The 27,875-nt window shown below is 41.5% G+C and overlaps 2 protein-coding genes across 9 annotated transcripts in view; one reads left to right on the top strand and one right to left on the bottom strand.

Annotated features, from left to right (window-relative positions):
- BLVRA (biliverdin reductase A) overlaps positions 1-20,197 on the bottom strand; it is a 111,988-nt gene extending 91,791 nt beyond the window's left edge. The window contains exon 1 of one of the 3 annotated variants that reach the window (XM_069216024.1): positions 20,135-20,197. The gene's annotated coding sequence lies outside the window, so the exon portion shown is untranslated. The other 2 variants (XM_069216013.1, XM_069216019.1) reach the window with 2 other exon arrangements.
- The window catches only part of COA1 (cytochrome c oxidase assembly factor 1), a 452,132-nt gene continuing 444,177 nt past the window's right edge, over positions 19,921-27,875 (top strand). For 3 of the 6 annotated variants that reach the window (XM_069216033.1, XM_069216041.1, XM_069216050.1), the window contains exon 1: positions 19,921-20,057. The gene's annotated coding sequence lies outside the window, so the exon portion shown is untranslated. The remainder of the gene's footprint in view (positions 20,058-27,875) is intronic. The other 3 variants (XM_069216057.1, XM_069216065.1, XM_069216073.1) reach the window with 1 other exon arrangement.

Raw genomic sequence — 27,875 nt, 5'->3', positions numbered from 1 at the left:
AGAGGCTCCTTCTGATAGGCTTTTACCTCTCTTGGTAGCCAATCCTCCTTCCTAGGTAGCCAAACCTCCTTTTCTGGCTATTTAGGGTCTCTGCTTTGGGGATCTCACCAGAAAACGAATGCAAGACCTCATCAGAGTTCCTCTGCATCTCCCTCTTCACCTTCTACCAAAGGATCGACCGCTGACTGCTCAGGACGCCTGCAAAACCGCAACAAAGTAGCAAAACGACTACTAGCAACCTTGTATCGCCTCATCCTGCCGGCTTTCTCGACTGTTTCCAGGTGGTGCATGCTCTGGGGGTAGCCTGCCTCCTCTCTGCACCAGGAGCTCTGAAGAAATCTCCCGTGGGTCGACGGAATCTTCCCCCTGCAACCACAGGCACCAAAAGACTGCATCACTGGTCCTCTGGGTCCCCTCTCAGCACGAAAAGCGTGGTCCATGGAACTCAGCAACTCTGTCCAAGTGACTCCCACAGTCCAGTGACTCTTCAGTCCAAGTTTGGTGGAGGTAAGTCCTTGCCTCCCCACGCTAGACTGCATTGCTGGGTACCGCATGATTGCAGCTGTGCACTCTTCCAGGATTTCCTTCGTGGACAGCTAAGCCTGGGTCCCCGACAGTCCTTCCTGCAGTGCACAACCTTCTGAGTTGTCCTCCGGTGTCATGGGACTCCCTTTTGTGACTTCGGGTGGACTTCGGTTCACTTTTCTTCTAAGTGCCTGTTCAGGTACTTCTGCGGGTGCTGCCTGCTTCTGTGAGGGCTCCCTACGTTGCTGGGCACCCCCTCGGTCTCCTCCTCCAAGTGGTGACATCCTGGTCCCTCCTGGGCCACAGCAGCACCCAAAAACCTCTACCGTGACCCTTGCAGCTAGCAAGGCTTGTTTGCGGTCTTTCTGTGTGGGAACACCTCTGCAAGCTTCATCGCGATGTGGGACATCCATCCTCCAAAGGGGAAGTTCCTAGTCCTCTTCTTTTTTGCAGAACTTCAAGCTTCTTCCAACAGGTGGCAGCTTCCTTGCACCCTCAGCTGGCATTTCCTGGGCTCCTGCCCACTCTCAAAGCTGTTGCAACTATTGGACTTGGTCTCCTTGTCTTACAGGTACTCAGGTCTGGAAATCCACTGTTGTTGCATTGCTGGTGTTTGTTCTTCCTGCAGAATCCCCCTATCATGACTTCTGTGGTCTCTGGGGGTAGTAGGTGCACTTTACACCTACCTTTCAGGGTCTTGGGGTGGGCTATTTTTCTAACCCTCACTGTTTTCTTACAGTCCCAGCGACCCTCTACAAGCTCACATAGGTTTGGGGTCCATTTGTGGTTCTCATTCCACTTTTGGAGTATATGGTTTGTGTTGCCCCTATACCTATGTGCTCCTATTGCAATCTACTGTAACTTTACACTGCTTGCATTACTTTTCTTGCTATTACCTGCACAATTTTGGTTTGTGTACATATATCTTGTGTATATATCTTGTCCTCATACTGAGGGTTCTCACTGAGATACTTTTGGTATATTGTCATAAAAATAAAGTACCTTTATTTTTTTTATACTTCTGTGTATTGTGTTTTCTTATGATATTGTGCATATGACACCAGTGGTATAGTAGGAGCTTTACATGTCTCCAAGTTCAGCCTAAGCTGCTTTGCCATAGCTACCTTCTATCAGCCTAAGCTGCTAGAAACACCTCTTCTACACTAATAAGGGATAACTGGACCTGGTACAAGGTGTAAGTACCTCTGGTACCCACTACAAGCCAGGCCAGCCTCCTACACCTTGTATGCAGGGTAATGGGCCAGTGCAAGGGAAGCACAGCTGAGGTGTCTGAAGGGTTTGTGGAATCTCAGGCGGTGGTTGATATAGGCAGGTCCAGAGTCATACAGTGTCTTGAACGCGTGGGTGAGGAGGTTGAACTGACATCTCTTAAGAACAAGGACCCAGTGGAGTTTTTTGATGTGCCGGCGATGTGGGTGCCACGATGGAGAGTCTTGCTTTGGTGTTCTAGATGCTCTGTAGACTTTGAACTAGGTGGGCCTCGATTCCCACGTGGAGGGTGTTTCCATAGTCCAGTCGACTGGTGATGAGGGCTTGGGTGATGGTGCATCTTGCGTTTTGGTGAAGCCACTTGAAAGACTTACTTATCATGCACAGAATGAAGACGCAGGAGGATAACACTGCATTGACTTGGGACCTCATGCTGAGTTTTCTGTCCAGGATGATACAGAGATTCCTAGGATACGCAGCTGGTGTTGGAGTGGGCCCAGTTCTATAGGCCACCAGGAGGTGGTCCAGGAGGAGTTGTCTCTGATGAAGATCAAGACGTCAGTCTTGTCTGTGTTGAACTTAAGGTAGTTATTCCTCATCAAATTGGTGACACTCTTCATCCATTGGCGGAAGTTGGTTCTGGTGGCAGAGGAGTTTTCAGACAGAAAGAAGATGAATTGCGTGTTGTTGGCGTAGGATATAATAATGAGTCTGTGGGATCTGACTGAGTTGGCAAGGGGGGACATGTAGATGTTGAAGAGGGTGGGGCTAGCTGATGAGCCTTGAGAGACTCTGCAGATGATTAGTTGGCTTCAGAAGTGAAGGTGGACTTGTGTTCTGTCAGCGAGTAAGGAGGCAATCCATCTATGTCGTAAAGTCTGGCAATAAGCGTGTGGTGGGAGACGGTGTCGAAGGCTGCTGAGTGATCGAGGAGAATAAGGACGGATGTCTCTCCTTTGTACAGGAGGGCCTGGATGTCATCTGTGGCCGCGGTCAGGGCTGTCTCAGTGCTGTGGTTTCTGCAAAAACCAGATTGGGAGTCATTCAGGAGGTGATTGTGTTCCAGGTTGATGGTGAGTTGTTGGTTGATGGATTTTTTATGACTTTGGCTGGAAAAGGAAGCAGGGAGATCAATCTGTAGTTGTTGCATTTATAGGAGTCCTCTGAGGGTTTCTTCAGCAGGGGGTTGGTTTCTGTGTGTTTCTAGTCTTCTGGGAAGGTGGCAGAATCCAGTGAGGTGTTGACCAGGGTACAAAGTTCAAGGCCAATCCTGGATGCTCCTAGGTTGAAGATGTGGGTAGATGGATTACATGATGGTGGTGTTGTAGAGTGGTAAGGTGGTCCCAGGTGGTTAGCCTTCGGATGATTATGTGTGTGGAGGTATGGCCATTGAAAAAGTCTTCAGGTTTGAGTTGGGGGTTGAAGTTTCTGTAGATTTTGGTGATTTTGTTGTGGCAGAAATATGCAAGGCTGATGCAAAGATCCTGAGAGGGAGAGATGTTGCTTTTCACTGTTGCAGAGTTGGTGAATTCCTTGACTATGCAGAAGAGCTCCTTACAGTCATTGGGGTTAGCTTTGATGCATGATGCCAGGGCATTTTTATTCATCTCACCCAGTTGGCGGTGGTATAGGTTGAGTGCTGATTTATAGGCAGTTCTGTCAGCTTGGTATTTGTTAGCGCGCTACCATCTCTCGAGGTGCTTGCAGTGGCTCTTAGCTGTCCTGAGGTCCTTTGAATACCAGCTGGCTTGCTTGGTGAACCTTTCGTGTTTCTTATTCTTGATAGGAGGGACGATATCAGCGCAGTCAGTAATCCAGGTGATGAAGATTCTGACGTTCTGGTTCATGGTGTTGTGGTGTTTGAGCAGGCTGAGGCCGAGGGAGTTGGTCAATTCAGTCTCTGAGGCCTTGTTCCAGCTGTGATGGATGGTGTTGGGTTGCATCTGGGGGAGGCTATTGGGGGCATGATGAGAAGTAGACAATTGAGTGGTCGGTCCATGTGAGTTCAGTGGTATCACTGTATTTGATGAGAGCACAGGAGATGAATATGGGGTCGAGTGTGTATCCTGCAATGTGTGTGGGGTCGTGTATGAATTGGGTGAGGCCGATGCTGCTCAGACTGTCAATGAGGTTGGCAGAGTTCGGGTTGGTTATGTCATCAAGGTGGAAGTTGAGGTCGCCCAGTAACATGTAGTACTTTGAGATTATGGTGAGGGGGGGGGGATGAATTTGGTGATGAGGTTGCAAAAGGTAGTTGAAGGACACTGTGGATGGTAGCCAAGGGTTCCCCTAGTAGTGGATTTCTCACCCGTTTGGATAGTGAAGTTTAGTTGTTCCATTGCTGGGATGGTGTTGTCTGTGGCAGTGGTGCATTTGATGGAGTCTCTGTGGATGTTTCTAAAGTGATTAAAAAAACATGAGCAGTCTGTCATGCCTCTAGCAATCTAGTGGGATGTCCCCAACAGGACATGGCCTGTACAGAGGTGTCTTTTAGTGGTCAGCATTTGTTAGAAATTGACTGGGAGGGAGACGATGGAGGACAAAAGGGACCCTGCACAACACAAGTTTAGACAGAGTTTAATCTTTAGTCACACTAAGTAAGGAATATGAATTTGTGCAGTGAGGGGCTCAGAAAGAGAAGGGGAAAGACTCCTTTTTTTGCTGCAACCCAGACTAATTAAATAGTCAGGCTGAGGTAATGGACAGCTCATCTCCGAAACTCCTGTGAAACAGAATAATTAGTTTCACTAATTTTCACTATAGGGACATAAGGTAAATACAACGTTGCGACTTCAGAAATGCTTGCATTTGCCTTTCCACTACTTTGGGGCATGTGGAAAGATTTATATTTGGGTCCACTGTTTATTTTAATCATAATGTAATTGCAAACACAGAATAAAGAACCACATAGAGTGTTATGCGACTCCATCAATTAGGTACAGTGGTGGTGGAGTTAGCAGTCATTACATGAACTATCGCAACTTATCCATGAAAATCAGGTGTCAAAGGTAACTATGCTTGGATCCCTGTATTTGAAACACTGTTCCCTTTTCCTATATGAATCCTGTTTCAGAGTTCTCACACAAAGACAGATGAGGGAAAAACACTGTGCCATCATGAGTTGCGCAACATCAATCAAACAGTATAATAAAGTAAGAGTATTGAGACTGCGAGACAGAATCACTTCTTCCTGGGCCTCTAACATATCCACAATAACACATTTTGGTGAGTGGAGTGCTAACCTCGATGCTGTAACCACCGAGGTAACGGATTTGTATAGGGTTCTAGTTACGTATTCATAATAAATGCAGTATCTTTCCAATAAACAGAAGTGTATGAAACTGAATTAGTTACCCTGTGTATCTGCTTGACAGAGCCCGAGATACTATTTCATTATAGCAATCTTGACTACATGGCAGGCAACCTTCATGTTCCTCATCTTTCCTTCACTAATCACCGCTACCTAGTACCTCCTACCTACGTATGCTCTTTTGACCATAAATGTTGTGTCTCAACTCACAATGGACAGAAATATTGTGTACAATTACCAGGATTCCATGCCTGACACTACCTACCCCATCTGATAATGAATGTAACTTGCCATGTACAACAATTTGCCTGTACTAGGTATCATAACCCACCTTTAATCCATATCTTATAAAAAAAAACTTTTCTGGCAATATCTCTGGACCAACAATATATAACTGACTATGCTAACAGGCTTACTTTCCACACCTCATGCCACTATTATTACTTGCTTATTTTTATTACAGAGCACAACTTTGGCAAACATCTACATGCCATTTTCTGCATTAAACAATTGTTTTTGTATTTCTGCACCTACATTGTGAATACTAACAATTTTCTTAAGGTAACAAGTCACTGAGATACAAATATTGCCCCTCCTTCTAATTTCTTTATTTTACTATAAATAATTGGGAACTATATATTTCATTCAATGGTTTTAAACCGCCACTGTACACATTCCTTTGCCTTCATCATGTGTTGACACGCATGCTGTGCCTTTTGAGTTAGGGTGACCCGATGCCCCAGATTTCCCTGGACTGTCCCAGTTTTATGTGAACTGTCTCATCTGTTCTAATTAAATCTGACAAATGTGCTGGTTTGGGGGAATGGCGCAGGTAGCGGGGACATTAAATTTAAATTGCTTTATTTCAGTTTTGAAGACTCTACTGCTGTGTTGCAGTGTCATTGAAGCAGCAGCAGAAAGTAATGAGGGGTACATCAGAATCTGAGAAGACCCCCACAAGCTTGTGAGCTGTCCCCTTGGGTTCATAACAACTTGTAGGAATGAAGGAGAGGGATTATTCAATGAAAACACTGTTTACACTATTTTCATTTAGATTGTGGGATGTGGGCACAACTTTAATACTATCTCGCATTTAAAAAGAGATCCTCTTTTATTTTTAGTTCTATATTGTAGCAAAGGCAAATATATATTTTTTATAGATCACTCCACAGTATATGTCATAGGCACATCTGTACTCTTATCAAGTCTTGGTTTTATAATTTGATTTTGGCACTTTCAGCCCTGTTTTTACCTTGTGTAGATGCAGGGCTACAAGTCCCAGAATGCCAACAGCCCCAATGCTCTACTCATAAGGCAACTTGAGACCATTGTAATGTTTCCTTTAGCTAGGTAAGAGTTTCATAAAATGGTGCAAGCTCTAAAACATTGATTTTGTCACCTTGCTAAGTTATAGTCTGTCTCAAAGGTTTATGGGATGTGCCAGTAGAGTCCTTCCAAGGCAGTAAATGAAGGATTTATAGAGTGACGTGGTATCCTCAATTTGCTGGGGCAGACCTGTTTCCTCACCAAATTTCTCCACAACTTTCAGCACGTGTCCTGGTTTTCGGAGCGGGTAGATTGTCCTAAAAGGAGGAAGGTTTTTATATATTTTTGTGCAGAAGCAAGTTAATTAGCACAGATAATACTGTGTGTAAAATGTGCATTTATTTCCCTGTAGTACCTATTGTTTGTCTTTCCTGTGTTTGTTTGTGCTGTCAATTAGGTCTTTCTGTGCCTGTTAGTTGATGCAAAGTTCATAGTTCTACTTCTATGTTTGTGGACTGTCCCGGTTTTTAGTTTACTAAATCTGTTCACCCTATATCAGAGGTCTTCAAACTGGGGGGCAGGCTCCCTAGGGGGGCCTTAAGTGATCCCAGGGGGGGTGCCAGGCTCCAACTAAAAGAAGCATTACACAGATAACAGTGTCTTTTTTCAAGCAGAAATATGTTATTGCACTTTTAAAAAGGTGACAGTACTTAACTGCAATGTTTAAATATGTCTGGACATATTTAAACACTGCCATCTTTATAAAATAATTGTGAAAAATTCTGAGGTGGGGCCCAATGATTTTTATTTTTCAACTGGGGGGGCGCAGCATTAAAAAGTTTGGAGACCACTGCCCTATATTGAGTGAACATGAGGTGAAAAGTGTTGGCTGCTCAAAATTACATGAAGCTTGAATCTAACAACTGGGAATAAAAACTACAAAATGACACAGCTATTGTCCTTGATAGTCACATGGTTTAATACTAAAATTTTTGTGATAATATTTGGTTTTTGTGTTCCATACTTACTTACATCAATGATGTCTGCTCAAAATAAGAATAACAAAAGAGACAAGGGGTCTGATCTAGACAATGGCAGTATAAAATGAAAGTACAAATATGTCCTCTTTGGACATTTAAAAGTGCATGTAGTGTCTTTAGTTCAAAAACTGTCCTTAAGTAGGATTGCCACCTTTCTCACAGAAACATGCCAGACACTTACTCATTTTATTGAGCTGCTTGGGAGTAGGGTTGCCACCTAGCTGGTATTATACCTGCACCACTGGTAAATTCAGGTAGGAGGCCCATGCCAGTAACTAGTACATATCAGGAATGCATTGTTGGTATAGTTTTGTATTCCCCTGTCTCTGGTCATGTGCTGAGCCACATGAGGCATGCTTGTTGCCAAACCGGCTATAGAACATCACAGTAAGTACTCACCTCTATGTAATTTTATGGCAAGACTGGAGGCTCTTACTATGCTTCTCTTATCTTGCTTTATTTCAAATAGCAGCAATAAAGATTATTTTTTTTTTTAAACTACAAATTCTGTAAGGCTTAGAAACAATAAACCAATGGTGAAACAAAGGTAGTACAATAGCCTACCAACAAGAGACATAGAACACCTAAAATACCTATCTTCACAGCAAATAGTCCTCTTTTCTTGCTGCTCGCAGTCATGTACTATTTTTTGTTCTCCTCATTATAGTATTGTGCAGTTTTATATTTTCATTTTGAATGTTATGGTTCCTATAGTGGTTTGAGGGTCTGATGTGTTAGGCAAATATTGGGTTATTTTTCCTTAGTCACTGCTCGTGGTATGCAACAGTAAACTCCCATCCCAACTGCTAACCCTTCGCCTGAATGAGTGCTTTACTTTCTGCCGCTCTCTCCCTTTAATTGTGTACCCGTTGCGAGCCGTGGCATACTGTCCTGTCTCCGATGGTGCGTTTTGTTGATAGGAGTGCGTGCGAAGCTCCATGCACTTCTTTACTCTGAGTACTCCTTTGGCTGAGTATTTCTCTGGCGCATTCCCAGGGCGCGGCCTTGCTGGACTCCACCCTTGACTAATTTTACCACAGGCTCCTTCCTTTGGTGATAGGTTCCAATTCCCCTTGTGGGAGGGTTTTTTCCTTCCAGGGTCCAGCCTTTTCACATAATTATATATTTAACCCTTGCTGCTCTATTTTTGTATCCCTCCTTTTGTCTTTAACTAGTAGTTACGCTTTGTTAAAATTCTGCAATTTAGTTTAGATTGCCATGGACTTCACCAATTCATCAGCTTTCTATGAGGATAATGATGAAGGTGAGGCATTTGGCAGGAGCGTTGCCCTGCCCCCCGCCAGCAGTGGCAACTGCTAAACCTTTACAAGAAAACGATAATGAACTGTGTTTATTATTGTTTTCTTGTAAAGGGGGATGCCACGGGGGTGACAAGCAGTGAAGAGCGCATGTGTGTTTGGCCGGCTGTCTTGGGCCAGCCAAACACACATGCGTACTGTGCTCTCTCCAGCCCGGGTTTGTTGACGGGCTGGAGAAAGCAGGCACAGGCTCCAAGACTGCCTGTGTGCACCATGGCTAGGCGCTCCCAACCAAACCTGACGCATTAGCCGCAGGGCAGGTTGGGAGCTTGTGCCTGCCTGCAGCAGAGGAGATGGAGGAGCAGAGTGGCACGGCAGTGTGCAGGGAAGTGGGTTTTTTTTCAACTTAATTTAATGTTTATTACCCCCTTCCTCCCCCCTCTGCCCATTCCCAGTCCATTCGGCACTCCACGAGCCACGACTGGCATTTGGTAATAATTTATATGTTTTTATTCAGTCCTCATTGGAACAAGCATTATGCTACTAAATGACAAAAAAAGAAAATACTGTAAGGAAAATTATGTGAAAAATGTCTTGGCCCATTCTGAGGGGGAAGGCAGAAAGCGTAAGGTACAAAATATGTCTGTAGTAGTATCTACTGCAAAAAATAATTTTTCAACATCTAATTGAATGATATGCCTATAAAAAAAAGAATTGGAAAATGTGCAATGGTCGGAGAGGGTTCTTCATATATGGAAGAGGGTGGTGCTCCTCCAAGGAATACTAATAAGCAGGGGAACTTGCCTAATATGAATAAAAATGCACATTTGTAATTCAGGACAGTCAGGACACTCATGATGATAATTATTATCTTGACACTGATGATGATAATGACAAGGATGATGATCTGAAATTCTACGTTGGTCCTAAAGAAAAGAAAGGCAAACTGCTTTCCTCTTCTCACACTGAACCTTTTAATTGTAAGGTGGTGTTGGACTCCGAAGGTCAACCAATGTTTGAAGTAAAATTCATCATCCTAATTCTACCAAATGGCTTCTGTCTGACCATGTGGGGGAAAATGTAACAAGCAGATTACGTTTAACTTTGGACAAACAAACCACAGCTTAATTAGAAGCAGCATGTCCTAGACCTTGTTTGCCATCTAATATCACTTCAGCTTCCTCTATTACCCCAAATATGCTAACCTTATTTTAAAACGTTGGCAAGGACCCAAGAAAAGGAGTTGATAAAGCTTGAACGGATTGCCAGGATAAGCTGGACATGGTAGGTTTGCATGCTCAAATTTTAGATATGGCAGAGTCCCCATTAGAGACTACAACAATAGATGCTGAGGAATTGTCCATGTGGAATCAGAGGGCTTTCTGTCTACTGGGAAATTCTAATTCTGCTATAACTTATGAAAGGAGAATAGGACTCATTTTTAAGTTAGATTCCAAGTTAGCAGATTTGACACCGGTTGATGCTGGTATTAAAGCCGAAGGCTTATTATTTGCAGATACCTTCATCAAGGAATCAAGCAAATATGGTGCCACTTTTGCATCTTTGGCTATAGTCCAGCAGTTGTTACAAAAGGTTTTTAGTCACATGGTTTTCACCTGGGACAGCAGAGGCAGAACCCGCTTTGCTGACCATTTCTACAGGCACTAGAACTTCAGAGGCTCCTCTTACTATGGCTCTCAGGATTTCCAACCCTAATTTTATCCTCAAAGAGGCACAGGCTTCCATAGTTGTGGTTCAAGAGTACACACAGGCGCAAGCTCAACAGGTAAGTTAAACTTTTGACCTTCATTCCGTAGGGGGTTGGTTAGAGTGTAATCTCAAAATATGACAGCCCATAACAGCAGACCCTTGGGTAATGGACACTGTTCAGGGTTATTCTACAGAACTTTACAAAATTCCTTTTCAAGCTCATGTTCCTTTACCCTTAAAACTTTTTAATGCAATAGAGTCTCTGGTGACCAAAGAAATTCAAAACCTGCTATACAAACAAGAAATACGCGAGGCCCTTTTATATCCAACCGGCTTTCTAAGCTCTCTATTTCTCATTCAAAAGAAAAACAAGAAAAAAGAGACTTGTGATAAATCTAAGGGATTTTAATCAGTTTGGCACTTACCATCATTTCAAGATGGAAACTATAATTAATCTCAGAAATTCATCAAAACAATTAGATGGTTTTCCCAGATCTATAGAATGCGTATTGAACAATTCTCGATTCAGAAAGTCTTCAATTTCAATGGAAGAGAAAAACCTATCAGTTTTATGCCGTTCGTTCGGTATATCTACAGCATCTTGGTGTTTAAGAAGGTCATGAAGTTAGTGATTGCTCATCTCAGACCTCAGGTGTCCAGCAGATCATCTATCTGGATGAAATGCTTTTGATGGCTCAAAATCTTCATACTCCACACTCTCAGATCCAGATAAGTTCTCTTCTACAGGATCTAGGTTTCATTATCAACAAAGCGAAGTATATTGTAATTCCTTCTAAACAAATGGAGGTTCTAGGTTTACTAATGAATTCGGAGTATGGAATTCTTCATTTACCCCAGTACAATTACTCTGAGAATTCTTGCAAGGATTGTAGGTCTTCTCTCCTTGTTGATACAAGCCATATTTATGGGACCTCTACATTATCGAACTCTCCAAAGATTAAAATGTTGTCATCTTTGGAGAGGTCTATCTTATTTGGACGCCCTAGATTTAGATCCTGAATGGAACTACAATGCCGGCTAAACCATTTAGATGCCTGAAATGGCAGAACAACTCTTGTTTCGGCTCCAGACCTTGTCTTACATTCAGATGCAAGTCTGACAGGTTGGGGCACCTAGTGTGGTCAAATCTCGCCTGGGTGTACAGGGTCTCAACAGGATCTATAATGTACGTAAATATTTAGAGACGCTTGGAGGCTCATTTGCAATCTACAGTTTTTCAAAAAAACAAGGTAAGTTGCTCCTTTCTTCTTCCTCAGATAGACAATCTCATGGCAGTGAGATATATCAATCATGTTCTTTATAAATGGTAGTGCACTGAAAAATTACAAACCGTTCAAAATAGAAGCCCAGTACAAAGCTGTATATGTTCCCAGTCATCTTTTATTTTCTTAGATGCTAAAAGAAACTAGACACGCAGCATATTTCATCCACCACATGTGAACTTCCTCACACATACTCATGTACAAAAAATACAAAACATTTTTTTGAAAAACATCTAGACTGATAATTAAGTCATCCCACATATGATAAAAACATACAACTGACCATATAAAAGTCACATAAAGACAGAAGGCAACCTCTCAACATTTGCCCCATGTGTACCCCTCATATTGAAACTCATATTTAGCACATATTTACAAACCCACTTAAAATTAAATGAAACAAATGCCTAAACCTACCAAGGTAGAAAGAAGAATGATATCCACAGTGGAGAAAAAAAAAGTACAGCGATTCCTACCAAGTATATGAGCATATATAACGATCCTACTATAATTTTAAGTACCTAATCGCTCACCAATATTGTGACAAATGCTGTAAAACTCAACAAAATATTATAACGGCCATGCCGTATACTCATGTGTCATTGGTGTTGAGATCACCATGTGTAAATAGACAAGCAGAAAAAGGGCATATTGTCATTAATACTCCATCCAAAGGACCCAATGTCCACTGGCTAATGCGGGCCCCAGGGGAACTGGAATGGAATGGAGGAATGCAAATACAAATCAGAATGTATTGTAGGTGGCAGGTAATGTTGCAACAAACTATTATTTCAGCCATGCCGTATACTCATGTGTCATTGGTGTTGAGATCACCATGTATAGATAAGCGGCATGGGTAAGTAGGTAACAGATAATGTTACAACAAAATGTTATATCGCCTGTGCGTGTATTTACGTGTCATTGGTGTTGCGATCACCATGAGTAAATTGGCAAGCATAAATGGAGCACATCACCATTGATACTCCATCCAGAAACCCCATTATCCACTGGCTAAGGTGGGCCCCTATGGAACTGTAATGGAGGCATGAGAATACAAAACAGTGTATTGTAGGTGGCAGGTAATGTTACATAATACCTAAATACCCATCCACCTCACAACATATCCCAAAGCCCAATTTTTCATCAATATAATAACGATTGTAGTAACTCTCAACAACATCTGATATCAGCCATATGGCATACCCATGTGTCATTAGTATTGAGGTCACCCTGTGTGATAAGGTGAACACACATAAGGCACATCACCAATTATATCATAACACAAGGCCCCAATAACCACCGAATATTGTGGGCCTCAAAGGGTCTATAATTGAAGCAGGACAATACAAACAAGGGTGTGTTGTAGGTGGCAAGTGGTGTTACAAGATACATACCACATAAAATTGAATATCCTCCTATGAAGCAACCCACTTATTACTTCCACAAAGTTTACAGACTGCCTGTGGCCGAGTTATGTAACGTCATCAAGAGTGACAAACACATGGCTGCCTGAACTGAGAAGGGGGCTCTTCACATGTAATGATTGTAGCATTTGTAGGTATGGCACATGGTGATCACAACACCAATGACACATGAATATACGGCATGGCGGATATAACATTTTGTTGTAACATTATCTGTCACCTACTTACACATGCCGCTTATCTACACATGGTGACCTCAACACCAATGACATATGAGTATACAGCATGGCTGAAATAATATTTTGTTGCAACATTACCTGCCACCTACAATGCATTCTGGTTTGCATTTGCATGCCTCTGTTCCAGTTCCCTTGGGGCCCACATTAGCCAGTGGACACTGGTGCCTCTGGATGGAGTATCAATGGTAATATGCCTTTGTTCTCCTCGCCTATTTACATATGGTGATCTCAACACCAATGACATATGACTATATGGCATGGCCGATACATATCATTTTGTTGAGTGTTACTCACCATTCATCACAATATTGTTGAGCGAGTAGGTACTTAAAATGAAAATAGGTTCACTATATATGCTCATATACTAAGTAGGATGTGCTGTAATTTTATTTTTTTTCTACACCATGGATATCATTCTTCTTCCTATCTTGGTAGGCTTAGGGATTTGTTTGATTTAATTTTAAGTGAATTTGTAAATATGTGTTAAATAGGGGGTTCAAAAATGGGGGGGTACACATAGGGTAAATGTTGAGAGGTTACCTTTTGTTTTTATGTGTTTTTTATATTGTCAGTTGTTTATTTTTATCTTATATGTGGGATGGTATATCATTATACATGTTTTTCAAAAAAATATGTTTTTGTATTTTTTGTACATGAGTATGCAGATATATGTTATGTGTTTTCCTATCACCTTAAGGAGGTTCATATGCAGTGGATGAAACACATTGGCTGTCTTGTTTTGTAGCATCTAAGAAAATAGAAGATCATTTGTAACATATACAATTTCGGACTGAACTTCTATTTTGAACGGATCTGAATTTTTCAGTGCACTACCATTTATATAGAACTGAATTTTTTGGCCTTGGGGGTCACACTTTAGGGGCAGCAAGTGCTGTGGTTTGATGCACTTAGTAGTACGACATTGAAAAAGTACAAAAAAAATAAAAGGGACAAGGGGGAGATGCGGTGTTCTGTGAAGCTCGCTGCTATTTGTTAAATGTAGATATATAAGTCACCTCAGAGGTACAAAATCCAGAAATTTTGCGGAATTAGCAAAACATATCTGGAAATTATGTCTTGCTCACAAAATTTGAACAAGAGCAAAATATCTTCTGGGTACTCTCAATAATGTCACAGACTGCGAAACCTTGAAGACGCAAGCGATTGAAGACTTCATGCTTCCATTTTCATGAAACTCTATCTCAAATGGTGTCCATTAGAAGTACATCTATTTGCTTCCAGGCTCAACTCTCATCTTCCTTAACATTTCAGCTGGAGACCAGCACTCTTAGCTCTGGCAACACCTTTCTAAAGGACTGGACTCAGGGGATCTATTATGTATTTCCTTCTTTTCTCATGATCAACAGAACTCTTTTGGCCTGGAAAGTAGAGAGATAATCCAGTCGAATCCAGGCATTTTGTCAGAAGCTGCAGACAATATCAGTAAGTCCTGGGTGTCAGGAACTACCAAGGCCTACAAATCAGCTTGGTCTGTTTGGTAAAGCTGGTGTCGTGGAAAATCTATTGATCCCTTTTCAGCAGATATCACTTTAATAAGTGAACTTTTTAGCCTTACTTGTGGGGCAAACCTACTGTACAGTTTACTCATATCATTTGGCAATTTTGGTGAACCATCCCTACATTGATGGAAAACTAGTTGGAGAACACCCTCTTGTGTGCTGTCTTCTAAAGGGAATACGATTTTGTAATCCTCCTCTTTCAAAGTATAGTCAATTGTGGGATGTTAATTTGGTTTTGCAAATGTTTATTAACTGGCCAGATTATATTTCTCAAAATGCTTTCTGCAAAATTAACAATGTGGTTATGTTTAATATATATCAAATGTCTTTCAGATGTCAAAGCTTTGGTTATTTTGTCATGCCATTTCAATCCCACAGGTGCTTTGTTTAACATAATAAAACGTACAAAAATTAATTTGACTACCGTGTTTTGTCCTTATTTTCTAAATCAACCTAACCTGTGTGGAGGTAATTGCTTAAAAATATATGAACAAAAGACCATCCATTTCAGAACATCTTCTGACACTCAACTCCTTATCTCTATAAGGAAACCTAAAAACCAGTTTCTTCCCCTTCATTTGCTAGGTGGTTACATGGGTATTGGCATTAGCAGGCATCTATACTTCCATTTTTGGAGCTCATTTTTCCAAGGGTGCCACACTGTCCAAATTTTTTGTGCAGGTTCACTTTTAGAGGCCATTCTGAGATTGACTGATTGATATAATTGTAAAATTGCTCATTCAGCCTCTTCTGTAGTGATAAACATGCTTTGAACAAGCATAATAGTAGTCTCCGGTCTTGCCATAAAATGCAGATTTTCATAGTGTTCATGAAGGAAGGTCTTTATTTTATTGAAGACACAGGGGTAAGTATAATCTCACTACAATATTTTCATTAACTGTTTTTTCCTGCACTTTCAGTGCCCACCTTTAAAACTTCTACATCTGTATAAGATACCTTTGGATTCCTCCAGCAACAACAAGTCTGTTTCACTGCCTTCAGTTTCTAAGACCCTTCTCAATACTCTATGCCAATTTCCATTGTTTTCTTCAGGGAACAAATTCACAGACTTTTCTCAAGAGGTGTTTACATTGATGTCAGCAGTTGCTATTGTTTTCCTTCTATTGCCTAAGCTTCATATTTTTCATGACTACTTGCTCAAGTAAAGTGGACTGTTTGCAGTCAAGATAGGTATTATAGTGGTTATATGTCCCTGATTGGTTGGATATTGTACCACTGTTGTTTCACCATTGGCTTATTGGTTCTAAACCGGATGGGATTAAATTTGTTTAGTAATTTTGACGCTGCTATTTGAAATAAATCAAGTTAAAAGAGGCATAACACTTCCCTCTGTGTCTTTAATAATATTAGGACTTTCCTTCATGAACACTGGGAAAATCTACATTATCTGTCAGAGCAGTTAGATACAAACAGACACAATGTGCTGTCTGCAGAGAGCTGGGTATGGTAATCCTAGCAGAGTATATGTGAGGCATTCATTGCTTAACCTGGATAGTATTCTTCTCACGAAACCTGATTACCAGAAGAGCAATTTGAAAGAAAGAGTGCAATGCTATTATAAAACCACTGTAATATTTCAAACCAATCAATAGCATTCATGAATTATGAAGGTCATCCATTCTATGTAAATTAACATGTTTACAATACATTTTGTTCTGGCCAAACGTCTGAGATAGAAAAAAATATTACCAAGAGCCATGGGTGGTTCCACATATGCACTGTATCAATGCACTCCCTGTTTCAAGATGTGGAGAAGTGGGGACTGAGTTCTTCCATATGCTCTGGTCCTGCTCGGACCTGGGTACTTATTGGAAAGACGTCAATGAGACGATTGCAGAAATTGTAGACAGAGAGGTCTGCTATGAACCTGGCTACTGCCTACTGAGGGACTTCCCTCACACAGCAAAAACAAAAGTCACTAGTAAGTTTCAGGACTTAGCTTTTATACTGTCTAAGAGAGAAATCACTAGGGACTCGAAATTGATGGGAGGTCCAAGACTAACAACAGGGAAAGATGGGCTGACTATGAGGGAGTGGTGCTCCTCCGCAAGGCCCAACATGGCCAAGGATCCCTCGAAGTGGCCAGAGCTTGGGAAATATTAGTAGAAGATCTTAAACATTCAGAAACACCCCTTGCTGATTCTCCACCCAATACTCCTTAAAGATTCAGTAACGTGGGACAGCCCTTTCATCAAAGGGACAGATGATGACAGACTGGTGATCAAATAGCACTACAGTGAGATTGTTGGGATGAATCTCAACATTTTTAAAATTAATGAAACATAGTACACTTGGTGTCAGGAGCGGCTTGCTGTACTTTTTAGGGGCGGCGCGGTGCACCGGGGGAATGGGGGGATTATTAAATAAAAATAAATAAAAAAACACACCACTTACCTGGCTTGTCGCCACCACCACGCCGCTCCTCTGCTTCAGGCACAGGCTCCCAGCCTGCCCTGTGGCCAACCCCGAAGCTGCTCAGAGCAGCATTAGGATGGGCTGGGAGCGTCCAGCCAGAGTGCTCCCAGGCAGCCTGGGAGCCTGTGCCTGCTCTCTCCAGCCCGGCAACACAGTGCCTGGTTGTGGAGAGCACAGTGCACATGTGTGTTTAGCTGGCCCAAAACAGCTGGCCAAACATGCATGCGCAATTGAGTGCTGAGCACTACCCCTCAGTACTCGTCACAGTCCGTGGCCATGTCCCTTTTAAATCAAAATGATAATAAACATGGTTTATTATCGTTTTGTATTAAAAGGTTTGCAGCTGTTGATGCTGGCGGGTGATCGGGGGGATGGGGACGGCGATGCTCCTCCGCCCTAACAGAGGAGTTGCACCTGCTTGGTGTGCGATGGGGGAAAGGGGAGGAGTGGTTGGTTACTAAGACTTGTATTGCTATGATGATAATCTCAACTCGTAAAGATGTAACACAATATATCTGGCAATATTCGATAAACACTGCAAAATCAATAAAATCTGTTTACAAAAAAAAAAAAAAATGTGCTTCCTGTTTAGGCCAACATGGGAAACTGCCTCCTCAAAATATACTAATGTGCCAAGGATAACACATTGCGACAAAAGCTCACTTTGCATTCTAACTCTTGATACTTTCCATGACAATTCACTCTTTCGCTTCAACCGCCTCATGAAATGTCATTTTGTGCTCTTCTCTCTCCGTTTGCTATTTCTGAAGATGGGCCGCTGCTCAGGTGGCAGGGCATTATATGGAGGCATCTAAGTATCCGATGTGCACACCGTCCGCTCTTTTCCAGCTGAGGAAGCAGTAGCCTCTCTCCATAGCTTCCATGGTATAGGAAGGTTACCTCTGTGTTACTTTAGTTTCAAGTTTATTTATTCATTATGTTAAGGAACTCGGGTGGAGGTCCACATACAAAAATAATACATATTTCTAAAAAATCATAGTGAAAATAAAAAGGATTAAACTTTAGTAAACGAGTTGATTAAAATAGTACAATGTTAAGAAACACTTAAAATAGCTAAAAACTCTAGCACAATACATTTCATTAGACAGGATGAGGATGGCTTGTAATAAATTGGAAACAGTACTAAAAGAAAAAGTATAACAAATAGAGCGCAGCCGCCTGTGGCGATGGAGCAACAAGGCCGGAGAGATTAAAAGAACATGTTTCAAATCTTGGACGCTGTTATGGCAAAGATTACAAATAGCAGAAGAACCGAACCATCTGCCTTGTAATGTATTAAGGGGAATCTGCCCCTGTCCAGCAGGAGCCAGAATCTTCTCACCCCATGAGACATATTCCAGATGAGGTAGGGCTGTGTGACCCTTGGCCTTAAGGAATCGGACATTATGGGAAAACTCTGCCAGTGTGCGCAGGCCTGGCTGTCCTGGCGGAAACTCCCCACGCAAGTTGCTTTCCTGAGTGTGGATTTGAGCAGTGCTGGAGAGAGAGTAAAAATTACAGAAGGATCTAATTGTAGATGATCCATGGCATATAGAAAATTCCTGCAGATGGTATATTTTACTCTATGACCAGCTAATATTTCTTTTTTTAGCAGCATAGGCAGGTGTTGAAACATGTAATTTGTGGAGGATGACCGGTATTTTTTTTCAGGAAAGGTGTAAATCCTACTTGCAGGGGACAGTACATGTTACTTTAAATGTGCGTGCAAAATTCTCTGTATTCGTTCTAAATTTGGCAAATAAGCCTCTATTTGTCCTAAACAGAAATACCAATTGTTTATAGGTTGCTCGAAAATTATTTTCACAGGTATATTCTTGTATTTACTTCTCTCAGTTTGTGCTAAGGAGGAAATATATCACATTTTAATGAACTTCCTTAATGTTTGCACCCGTCTTGTATTGGAAACTATCATTAAGCGATAGCGATAAGTTGGCCACCCTACTATAAAATAAATGCATACATCTCTTTCTCTCTCTCTCTGTGCTCTTCCACTTCCGCAGCGGGCGCTGCCAATTCTGCACCCGGAAGGGTTCCTGGAGTAAAGTAAATCAGTTACGGGATATTGGTAGACGTTCTTTAACCTCTGATGTTGTTATGTCTCTAATCGAGATTCCTTCGCGTATTATCGTTTATTGTATCCGTGCTGACGACATACTAAGAGATTGCCGATACTGTAAGGAAATCAGACTGCTGCTACTGCGATATATTTAGAATATTTAAAAACAAAACCCGGTGCGTGCACTTTGACAGCGCTCGCGTGGGTTACTCCGCATTACGTGCCCGCCCACTTCAATTCTGCTAAAGGGCACTGCACTAATCGAAAAGCCCAACATCCCCTCACATTTCAAAATGACCACTACCGTCGTTCAAAGCAAATGGCTAGCTTTTTGGGAAAATGGAGTAGCAACTAAAGTAAATTATTCACAAGTGCACAAGAGAGGGGATCGGTCATCTTAGACTACATCCGTTGCATGTCTGGTTTCTGAACTAAACGGGAAACGTACCGAAAGTAAAGATGAAAGTCAAACAACTCGCACCGCGGAACTGCTGGCAACGGCAAATTCGGTAGCCATCTTGAAACGGCGCAGGGTCTCTATAAAGTGAAAGTGCAAACCTCCACTAATCGGCCTCATCGCACGTGCATGAGCACAGAGGAAACACTGCCTACTAGAGCATGGGGCATGTGCATAGAAATTCTAACTGTGCCTAGTTCTGCATCTCACCTCAGAATTGCCGGTCACTCTTTGCGAGGGCAGAAGTGGGACTCCACTGCAATTTCTCTTGGAAACAGCAGGTAGAGTGTGAGACGCACAGTGTGTTGATTGCAGCAGCAGCTCGTTTAAAATCGTCCCATACGGAGCCCTTTCTCACCTCACTGGCTCATTCTGCTTTCACGCTTGTCAGCCTTTCTTCCCCTGTCCATGCGCGCTGTGTAGCCACTGGGTGGCAGGATTATTACATAACTCAAACGCGCCGAACATTTTCGAGATTTCTGGGTTTGCTGTCATGCTGTTTGCAGAGGATACAAAGTATCCTGTATGAACAAGTTTATTTTTCACGGCTGTGCAACTATGTCTCAAAAGGCTTGGAGTGGCTAACATTTTATATACATGTAATCACAGAACTGTCTACTGTTTTTCCTTGGCTTTGCCTCAGGTTTCGGTTGTCAGTTGAACACGTTGCTAATGGTTCTGTGTACATAGTGCCGTAAAATTAACCAGTTTTCTCTTTTTTGGACAGCAGCTGTGTGCATTGTGGGATTCGTAGCTTTGAATGTTCCGTCTTTTTATCTGGGACCGTGACATTGATTACACGGGGTTGCTTGACAGCTCTGAGTTCCTGGATTCCTCCATGATTATGCTTCATATCAGTTTCAAAATATGGTAGCAAATATAATGCATTTCAGAGTCGATATTTTCAGTAAGCATATAGCCAGCAATTTAAGAGAAGTGAATGAGTTTTGTAATTGACAGCAAACGCTGCACACTCATTATTGGATACATTTTCTTACGTTACGCCAATTGGATCAAAGTCGTTTACTGGAAATGTGCGCTGTCTGTAATACAAGTACCTTCCACGCTTTAAAAATCATACCTTCACTTAGTCTTCTTGTCTACTTTATTGCAGTCCATGAAGGATGTTAAGTGCTCCAGGCAAAACAACATACATTAATAGCAAGTATTTGCAAATGAAATCAATCAGACATCACCCAATTCTCACTCCTAAACCCGGGCATGGGCACAGACTCACCAGTCCTGGGTTTTGGAGATTGGGGTGGCTAAGCAAGCATGCACATGTTATGTATGTTTAGTTGCACCACTCCCTCTCTCTCTCTTCTGTGAGTGTGAGACTTTGACTCAGGACATCTTGAAGGAGAAAGTGCTGGTGACTAGGCATCATGTGTCCAAGACCCGGGAGGGTAATAGGCATCATTATCCCCAGAAAATATTGTGTCATTGAAACATACTTCACCAGTCCCCACTATAGTATATTCAAGTGGAACCAGGAAGTAGCAACAGTATGAGGCAATAATGAGTATTAATAGCCCAACACAGGAATCAGCATTCTTCAACCTAAATAGTAACATTCTAAAAAGAGAAATAGAGGTTTGCAATCATTATTTCATTCATATTTGTTTATTTGTAACGCAGTAAGGTATTCCTTATCCACTTTATATATTGGTTTCTCCAGCGAGGATGAAATTCTCTTCTATTTGTATTCATAATTATAACCAGCTATTCAGGCACAAAATGCATATATACGTCAATGTAAAAATACATTAAAAGAAATCGAGAGGAAAGGGAAACGTGTCTCTTGTTGTTAGCTTTTGTGTAAGCTTTCAAGTATATTAATATCATATTGCCATACATTCTACACAAGCTTATCACTATTGATTCGTCATACACCGAACACGAGTACTTTAGCTTAAAACTGTTCAGGATTGAAATATAGTGCTGATAGCTCCATGAACAGAGAGAAAACACATTGGTTAATGAACAGAGTACTGACTGTGCAAAACGTGCCCAAACTGGATCCAAATTAAAATCCCCAGCAACAGTTTATCAACTGTTGCCTGTTCCATCATCTATAATTCCTCTAAATCTAGCCATGTGTGATAAAATTGTTGATGCTTTGACCCATCTGGCGCGTAATCAATTAAATAGCAGTAGGAGGAACCCAGAATCATAAATGGTTTCAGCAAGGGCCAAAGAAAAAACGGAACGAAGGCTCTCATTAATTTGATTCTGAAGCTTAATGCTGAAGAAAGTTATTAGCAGCAATGTTGAACTACATCAGTAACATAAGGGACTAGTACATGAAACAACCTAATGCAACCCTTAAGTCATTGTTCTTGTGATGGTAGGTCAATCATTAGTCCTCTCAATGAAGTGATGTAATTGCTTATACTGTAAAAAAAAAAAAAAAAAAAAAAAAAGTTTGTTAAAAAAATTAAAAAATGAACCGTCTTGATGCATTAAGCAAAAAGGTTTTTGTTACAGAGCAACAATTACTCAAAAATTGAGTGAGACTTGGCTCCAAAGTCCAGGCAGCAGGATTACTATTTGTTGCTAGAGGCAATTAGATAAATTGCACTTTCCAAAAAATGGCGCTGTGATTGAGGTCATTGGCTAGAACAACTAGACTGTGTACCCATGTTTGTGTTGTGTATACAATATACCCTCGGACCTCCCAAAGTGTCTACCCTAAGTTGTGTTAAGGAAAGATGCATTTACTCACAGAATTAATGTCCAGCATGTATTTCACTCCAGATGATTTCAAGGATGATAGAAATAAAGAACAATGTCCATCACCAACTATGATGGGTCACAAGAAAGAGTCAGAACTTCTTGTTTTCAATGCCAGTGAAAGGAGTTGAAACACTATAACGTTGTTGCAGAATGTTGATACCCACTGAGGTCCTGGAGGCGAACCCTAACACATTAGAGGGTATGCAATTGAAGTCAGCAGTGGTCAACCATTGTTGGAAGAGGGGTGAAGGTCTCTGAGAAGGTGATGGTATTGATGGTAATGGAGGTGAAGCAGTGTTTTAGTGATAGTGCAGTTAACTGTCTTTGAAAACAACAGAGGTAAATCACTATTGGGTGTATAGGGCTATTCATTCATATATACTTGTAAAGCACACTTACACCTAAGCTTCATGGTGCTCTGGATCCCTAATCGCTTACCAAAGAAGGATAACAAAGAGGCTATAATGTGAAATAACAAGTAATTAACTGTTTCCTGTATAAGAGAGGAGAAGTTAGAGCACACTGATGGAACAGTTCTGAGTTTCAATTGAAAAAGCTATATCTTCTGAACAAATCATACAAACAGTAGGAACTGAAGAAGCATAAGGCTAATCACCCAAGTCAATGGATGTGAGTACTTTATTTGAATTCAGATGCCAGGAAGTCAACACCATGCATGTACATTGCGTTATGCATGATAGTAAGAGATTTAAATATAATTATCTTACGCACAGGCAGCCATGGTAATAGGCATAACATAGGAAAATGTCATCCCATTTTTTTGCAACCGGCCGGAAGTCTCAGTAAAGTGTTCTGTGTCAATAGGAAGCAGCCAAGGATTTTTTTTTTCAGCAGCACCCAAATAAATACAATTCCTGTAGTCAATCCTAGGTGTAACTACGGTATTAACCTGAGAGACATTAAGATGTGAGCCTAGAAATGGGAGGGGGTGTCACAACACTCCTAAATATATGAAGTAATAGCCAAATATAGAGGCAGTTTGAGTTTCAGGGAACAGATGATGGAGGTAGAGGTTCAGGGTCTGCACAGGTTTAACTGGAGTGTGGCTGGGACCCATAGAAGGGATCCAGTTAACCAAAACCCGAAGAGGAGTGGAGGGGGTGATTGCTAAATCTTAAGCCTGTACTGGAGTGAGTATAAAAATATGACCCAACACCCACCATCTCACTACTGCCATACATACCACTAGCTGGAATAGTTGGACTGTGAGTGAGGGGTTCTACTTTGCCTAGCCAGGCTAAACATGAGCTACTCCTGTAGAATCATGCCCCGACAATGCAGAAGATATGCTAGATTCTTAATCTCAACGTTGAATGACTTAAGAGTATAAGATTCATTCAAATTTTTGAGGATTGGAGAAAAAAAAGGTGCTGGTTCCAGAATGGTTCTACCAGACGACAAGAATCTTAGTCATTCATGCATTCGGTATCTGATGTCACACAGCCTATGAGCTGAAGGTGATGTAAGATGGTGTTGAAAGCTTCTGAAGGATCGAACAAGATTAGGGCTCTGGCAGTTGAATCGTATTAAAGTCAGGTTGAACTGCCAATTATATACTTCTGGCAGTTCAGAAATCTGGCTGCTTAGTGTCAACATATATCTTCTCCACAGCCTTGGTATCATGAGATTACAGCTTGTTCAATGATTTGCCTATGCCTAGAAAATGACATACACTGTCAGAACGTAGCAAAATATGCAAGGTCAAGCTAGAGCTGCTTCAGTAAATGTGTAGTAGTAGCTGTCTTCTGGGCTGCAGGGACCATGTCAGAGCTTAAGGAACTGATAGATAATGATGCCTGGCTATCTTTGTCGCCAAACTAAATGTGCCCAGCAGGAGACCCCAGGACTGTAGGACTTAGTGATCACATCAATTCAGTGAATTTGGGGGATGTACTTAGGGAAGATGTATTAAGAAGGGCAGGTGGCAACAGGGAGACTGGAGGTTAAGGAATACATCAGGGGATGCAGTGTTTTCAGCCTTCATGGTTGATCGAATAGTTGCAGCATTTTACCAAAAACCCTAAGACTGATCATTGCATATTTCTTTTGAAGGCTAGAGGAGGAATTGGAGTATTCTGGTATTGGTAAGGCTTGAAACCACTCTAAAAGTCTTCCCTGTAGAGGTTATCTACATAAGCAATCCATGATTTATAATAGAATTAACTGTTTTTTTTGGCAGATATATACCTCGTTCTTTAATTTTATATTTGTGATATGAATCCTTTGATAAGATTTTAGGAGAGCAAGTTAGAGTTATCAAGGACAAAAGAAAGTGACTTCATGTTACTGATTTCCGTGGAGGTGAAACATTGCTGGGGCAGCTATGTTGGTCAATTCGAGGGTAATTCAGTCAATAGGGCTAATCATTGTTGCATGTGTGATGCCATTGAACTCAGAGGAGGTGTACCATTGGTGGGAGGTTGATGAAGGTTTGTGACAAGGTGATGGTATTGAAGTAAATGCAAGCAAGCCAGTGTTTGGGTGATAGTGTAGTTCGGTGTCATTGAAGACAAGTGAAGCGGCCCTCTGGGGAGGTGATGCTGCAGAACATTGCCAGTGAGGTTAGTGGATCTGAACCATTAGTTAGAGGGTGGTGTGGAAGTTAGATGACAGCGAATTGTTGCTGGGCCGTTGTTGAGAGGTAGGTGCAGAGGTTTTACACCATTGAAGTCAGTGGAAGTACACCAGTTTTGGGGGCGAAGGGTTGCTGCATTTCTGCAGGTTTGTGTCAGAGAAATTACACAGAGGTCAGGGCTGCTGAATGTTTTTTGCACAAGTAATGCCTGAGTTTGGTCCTGTTGAAGTCACTGATGGGAACCATTAGGACGAGGTCCATACTGGCCTTTTGGAGTATAATAACAATAAAGACACTGAATGCGAACCATTGCTGAGAGAGTGATTACATTTAAGTAAAGGGGAGTGAAGCGCTGCTGGGAGGGAGGGTGATGCAGTACTGACTTTGTAAAAGATTAGGTGGTGGGGTACCAATTATATCTCGAGCATCACCTTTGGATGTTGTCCACTTCCCAAAGAAATGTCTTGGTGACATTAAGTATTGAAAGATTACGCTTTTTTTAAAACCAAACCCAGCTTAAACTAAATTTTTGTTTTATTTTGCCTTCTTTCCCCTCATCATTGTGGTTTAGGACTATCACTCTGCACTGTCTGTTCTGTTTCTCAGTCTTTGGTATCATCTAAAAGACCTTTAGAGTTTAATCTTTTTTTCATCAGCTTAACTTTCTGGTATTTTGAAGCATTTTGTAATTCAGCTTTCCTTGTTGAAAAAAATTAAACCCTTTTTTTTTCTCATGCTAAAATTTGAAACTGGTTTCAGAGAAGTGTGCCATATACATTTTGTAATATATATTTTACAAATAACATTTTCTAAATTTACACTGATGCCCTTTAATGCTACACAGATATACAGGTATACAAGTAATCCTTTTCGGCTGTCGTAAAAACAATGGGGTAGATCCTTAATTTTTCCTGCTGGCATTTTGGCATTCGCTCTGTGGAGACATCTAAAGATTTTACCATCAACACCCATCATCATATTTAGCAGGGTTCTCACTATACTGCCTCTTGCAGGTGTTGACATTTGTTGCTACTGTTGTTCCTTGAATCATGCTTGCTGACACATTGGATGCTTGACAAGAAGTAGCTGTATCAATTCCACTTCAGTCTCAAAGACAAGTATGTCTATTCATGCCATTAGCTTCCCTCCACATAGCTGAGGTTGAAAGAGGTACCATTGTGAGGAAAGTGCTCCCCTGATACAATTTCTGCTAAGGGAGTAGAGCAGGGCCACAGTTTTCCATCAAGAGCCGCTCCCCCTAGCCATGAGGGAAGCTTATTAGGGGAGTGCCTTCTCTTTTTTATGCTGCTAACTTAGGGCCTGATTTTCACATTGCAGTATGGTTTCTACTCTATTTGACTCCACATGGCTGCTCCAGCAGACATCTCTTACATTGTCAGGAACCGTCATCAAGGTGGTTCCTTACAATGCATTGAAAGTGTGCCATATGGCTCTGTCAATATAACAGTGCTATAAATTACAATTTCAATATATCTTTGTGTTCTCAAAAACAAAATACAGAAGTGACCCCTTCCCATGGTAGTTTTCTCTAACGCCCTGGGGTCAGTTGTTTTTACTTTTACCCGCCCCTACATTTTGGATGGTGGCGTATGAAAGTAAAAATTTACCATTTGTCTGTCCCCTCTAAATAGAGTGGGTGGAGAAATAGGCAAACGTCTGACTTCCCTTACTCCATCGGGCTATCAGAGGAGTAGGTCATCAGCAGAAACAGAGTAGTCTCTGTCCTTGACATACTTAAGTTAAGCCCTGCTTTACCTGAGGCAGGTGTAACATCAGTTTGGCGGAGAGGGTATTCAGTTGCATTGTGATGGAGTACACTTTCCACCAAACTCTAAGTTTGATCCTAGTTCTTTCATTTCAAGCATAAACTAAACTGGGGTGCAGTTGTGTTGGACTTGGCGTTGACAATGCAGGAGCTGCCGTCTTTGGAATTAGGCGTAGATCTTGGCGTCTGGTCAACAGCCTGTGATTTTGGGAAACTCACTTTATCTCTCTGTACCTAGAAAAAATATATAGATATGACCTTGTGTAATGTAATCTCGTGCTCATGTAAAGCGTCTGATGCCTTTGGGCTAAGTTTGTGCTATATAAAACAAATATCCCACTCAGCAACAGAGTAGTACTTGACAATCAAGAATGTTTTCAACAGTCACACAAATGAATTTTGAAGGTGGCATCTGATAAACACTGCTTTGCAGGACGTGATAATTGAGAGCAGCATAAAGTCGTGTGAAAGGTGCATTGAGGTTGGTCTAGGTTGCTATTGTGGTTTTATCAAGTATCATGACCTATGCAGTGCAGGGTTAAATCACAGACTGGCAGTAGCATTACATGATTCCACTCCTTTTGTAGCCCAATAAAACATTTGCTTGGGAGGGACAAGGGGCATAACTGCAGGCAGTTAATGCCTGCCCTAAAGAGGTTTTACAATGACACAACAGCTTTCAGCCCTTGGTTGTAAATCCTGTAATGCAACGCAAGTGAGGGTATGACTGTGCATGGGCAAGTAGGGATATCTGCTCCCAATTTGACTCTGCTTCCCAAACCAGTGTATTCACAGTTTAGTTTTAGAGCTGCGATGTGCATACTTAGCATTTAATGATCTTTTGTAAACTCCATTTTACTTGGGTTGTGCATTATTTTAGTTGAATGTGTACTAGCAAGCATCAGAAAAAGTGTCTGCCTCTTCTTGGCTCTGTGCAAAATAAGCTAACATACTATACAGCTTGCCCCACTGCCTGTTTGT

Source organism: Pleurodeles waltl, chromosome 2_1 (genome assembly GCF_031143425.1).
Source record: "Pleurodeles waltl isolate 20211129_DDA chromosome 2_1, aPleWal1.hap1.20221129, whole genome shotgun sequence".
In the NCBI taxonomy this organism is placed as follows: domain Eukaryota; kingdom Metazoa; phylum Chordata; class Amphibia; order Caudata; family Salamandridae; genus Pleurodeles; species Pleurodeles waltl.
This window is presented reverse-complemented; position numbering and strand designations above follow the sequence as displayed.